Source organism: Eubalaena glacialis, chromosome 17 (assembly GCF_028564815.1).
Source record: "Eubalaena glacialis isolate mEubGla1 chromosome 17, mEubGla1.1.hap2.+ XY, whole genome shotgun sequence".
NCBI classification, from domain to species: Eukaryota; Metazoa; Chordata; class Mammalia; order Artiodactyla; family Balaenidae; genus Eubalaena; species Eubalaena glacialis.
In genome coordinates, this window is record NC_083732.1 from 7,898,971 (window position 1) to 7,902,883 (window position 3,913).

A 3,913-nucleotide genomic window follows, 5' to 3' on the forward strand; every position below is an offset into this window, starting at 1 on the left:
GCACTTGCTCCTTGCTCCTACAGTGCTGATAAAACACTTGCAAGAAGCCAGATTCAATTCCCTGGTTAAAATCAAATGGCCGCTGAGGTTCTCAGTAGAACAATAGCAAGGTAAACCTTCCGCCTAGAATACTAATCTTCATCACTTTAGCTTTTAATCAAGTTACCATTACTTGCTGCCTGAAAACACTGACCCATTTAAAAATTAGTTTTAATCCAAAAAGACATACTAAAATTCAATCACCATGTCATTTTAGCATCCACATTAAAATATTAAGGAAAATTATCATGAGGATTGCCATTAACTTTGAAGTTTCTCCTGCTGAATTTGTCCAACTAGAATTCAAGATTATAAAGCTGACCACTAGGGGGAAGTAATGAGGTCCTCTGCCTATAATAGAAACGGTCACCCAGGACAGGTCAGGCTATGAAAAGCCCACATGAACTTGGATTGTCCAGTAAACGTAACTGTCAAGGCACTTCCTTTAAGAAAGCGATGTTCTATAACCTTTCAGTTAGTAATGAAAGACAGACCAATTTAATCTTTCCTTTTCTGGCTGCAACAATAGCTTTGGAGCCCCAGTGGTACAGATAAGTGTACAGTGGTACAGATAAGAACTGATTGCCTTAATTAAATCAACAAAAAAAGCCCAAGGTTGAAATCTATTTTTATTCCACAAATTGCAAAGTTCAAATCAACATTTTTCTTACTTCTCATAGCGACAGTATGGAGTTTTTGTTTTTTTTTTCTGAAACAAAACAAACCAAAAAAAGTATGTTTTGGGTTTTTTTTTCTTTTTTTTTTTTTGCCACTCCTCCATAATTCAGCAACATCATCACTCACACCTGTTCCTCAAAAACTACTTCACATGTTTTTGTGTTTAAAAAATTGAGGGTCTCCACTCCTTAAGTGTGTGCTGTACACGGCAATCTCGTTTTAAAGAGTACAGTATGGGGGAATTCCCTGGCAGTCCAGTGGTTAGGACTCGGTGCTTTCACTGCTGGGGCCCGGGTTCAATCCCTGGTCGGGGAACTAAGATCCACAAGCCTCGCAGCACGCCACCCACCCCCCGCCCCCGCCCAAAAAAAAAGTACAGTATGGAATACCTGATGGTGAAGAAATATGGCCAACACCACCTGGGCCAGGTGACCAAGGCCAACATCGGCAGTCATCAGACATGTTGATATAGGCACCCTGGACGTGATGTGATGAAAATGACATTTTACCTGTGTGCTCTTCCTCCCAATAACCCACAACCCCAGTCTAACCAAGAGGGAAACGTCAGACAAATCTCAAGAGAGGGACATTCTACAAAATACCTGACCAGTATTTCTCAAAACTGTCAAGGTCGTCAAAGAACAAAGAAAGCCTGAGACAATGTCACAGCCAAGAGGAGCCTAGGGAAACATGAAAACTAAATGCAAAGTGGTGTCATAGGTGAGATCTTGGAACAGAAAAAGGACATTAGGTGAAAATGAAGGAAACTGAATAAAATACTTAATGTATTGAGATTGGTCCACTAATTATAACCAATGTACCATACTAATGTAAGATGTTAATAACAGGGGAAACTGGGTGTAGGTCAGGTGAGAATTTTCTGTACTATTTTCATAATTTTCCTGTAAATCTAAAACTGTTCTTAAAATATACAGTCTATTTTAAAAAAAAGAAAGAAAGAAAGAAAGAAAAGAAAAATTAAGGGACATCCTGGCACTTCCACTAACTCAAGCTAAAAAGGATAACAGAAGATCGCTATGACCCTTGTGTGGCCAGTACAATAACACAGAACGAAAATAGCAAGAGAATCTCTACCACCTGTTGTCTGCTCTACCATCTGGGTCTTATAATCAGTTGAGACTCCATTAAAGAGCAAAAGAGATTCTTCCCTCACAGTGCACAAGGAACCCAAACTTCAGAAACAAAGCTCCAGCCTGGTATTTACTGAGAAACGCCCCTCTCTTGGAGGTGCTTTGTCTCATTAAGACCAAACAAAACATCATCAGAGATCCCCTTTCCAAGCCACTAGAGGACGGTTATTTCAAGTACCAGGCAAATTTCCAACACATTCTGGAAACCAGCTGTAACCGGTAGTAGTCACATAGATGAGCAGTCCACACCCATTGCACACTCTACATTTTTGCTGCCTCTCGGCTTTAGCTCACTCTGTGTTCCCTGAGCCCTGCCTCACTCCACCCATATTAGATTGCTGCCATATAACAAAGTGCCACAGACTAGGTGGCTTAAACCACAGAAGTTTATTTTCTCAAAGTTCTGGAGGCGTGAAGTCCGAGATCAAGGTGTGGGCAGGGTTGGTTTCTCCCAAAGCCTCTCTCCTTGGCTTGCGGACGCCCACCATCTCCCTTGACCTCACATGGTCTTTCCTCTGTGCATGTCTGTGTCCAAATTTCCTCTTCTTATAAGGACACCAGTCATACTGGACAAGGGCCCGCCCTAGTGACCTCATTTTCACCTAATAACCTCTGTAAAGATCCTGTCCCCAAACACAGTCACATTCTGCTGTATTAGGAGCTAAGACTTCAACATATGAATTGGTTGGTGGGGGGGAGGGGCAGGGGGGAAAAATTCATCCCCTAACACCGTCTATCTCCCCCTTTCCTTTCTCCCCAGCTTAATGAAGTTTTTTCAGGTCTGAGAAGCCTGAATTATTCACATCACCTTCCCGTCTCCCTCAGCCCCTTCTTTATTCCTATCATCTTATATTTTGCCTTATATTAGTGTTGGCTCTGTTTCATAGAGCAAAGCCATAGAGACAGGAAAATCATCAGTGCCTGTGAAGAACTGAGTACTTTGGGGGTAACTAGAGGGCACATAAGACCAGCAGTGACAGGAGAGATGCAGCTGGAAAGTTAGAGGGGTTCGGATGGCACAGAGGTTTAACTTTTATCATAACTGTGCTTTGGGAAACACTAAAGCAATATATTATTGCAGTGAATATTATTATTACTTATGCTGCTTAGAATCAATCAAAATCCCCCTTCAAAGGTTCTTCCGACAGAATGGGGATGGATGGAAGTATTTGGCGTGGGAGGTGGGAAGGTAAGCTAGGTGGCTACCACGAAAGTTCCAACAGAAGATTATGATACGGGTGTGTGATGATTAACTTTGTGTGTCAACATGGCTAGGCTATGGTGCCCAGTTGTTTGGTCAAACATCAGTCTAGATGTTGCTTTGAAGGTATTTTTTAGCTGTGATAACATTTAAATCAGTCGACTGAGCAAAGCAGATTACCCTCCATTATGTGGGTGGGCCTCATCCAATCAGTTGAAGGAGAAGGAATTCTACCTCCGGAGTGAAAAAATCCTACCCGCATTTCCAGCCTCTGGCCTGCCCTGCATACTTCAGATTTGCCTGTTCCTTAAAATAAATCTTAACTCTCCGCTCTCTGTCTCAGAATATACATATACTGTTTCTCCTGAGAACTCTAATACAGGTTGTACAAACAAACAAAAAGTGTGTGACGAGAAAAAAAGTGTGGAGATGAATGGAGGCTTAAATCTGAACAACATTAGAAGCAACAGGAATAAAGACAAAGGGCTCTAACAATTAATGTGACAGTGTTTGCAATTTATTCTTCTAAGACTAAACATGGCTCCTCTGGCAAAGGGTCGGGGACAAAACGATCTACTGATGCTCAAAAAGAACATATTAGAACGTCTGCTTACATTTATTTTTATCCAATGTCTTTTCATTTCAATTTCCCTATGCTACACAAAATAGATTATATATTATACATATAATATACATATCAATACATATATAATATATATTAGTGCATGAATTAATTTAGTAATAAATTATGCACATATTGAGGACATGTGCTCTGAAATTTGTCTGGGGACAAATGGATTTGAACGGAAAGGCATTTGATACTAAGGATATGGTTTAGATAATG

The 3,913-nt window shown here is 40.8% G+C and overlaps 1 protein-coding gene across 2 annotated transcripts in view; it reads right to left on the minus strand.

Annotated features, from left to right (window-relative positions):
* Nucleotides 1–3,913, minus strand: part of CA8 (carbonic anhydrase 8) — an 87,230-nt gene that overhangs the window by 37,538 nt on the left and 45,779 nt on the right. The window lies entirely within an intron of this gene.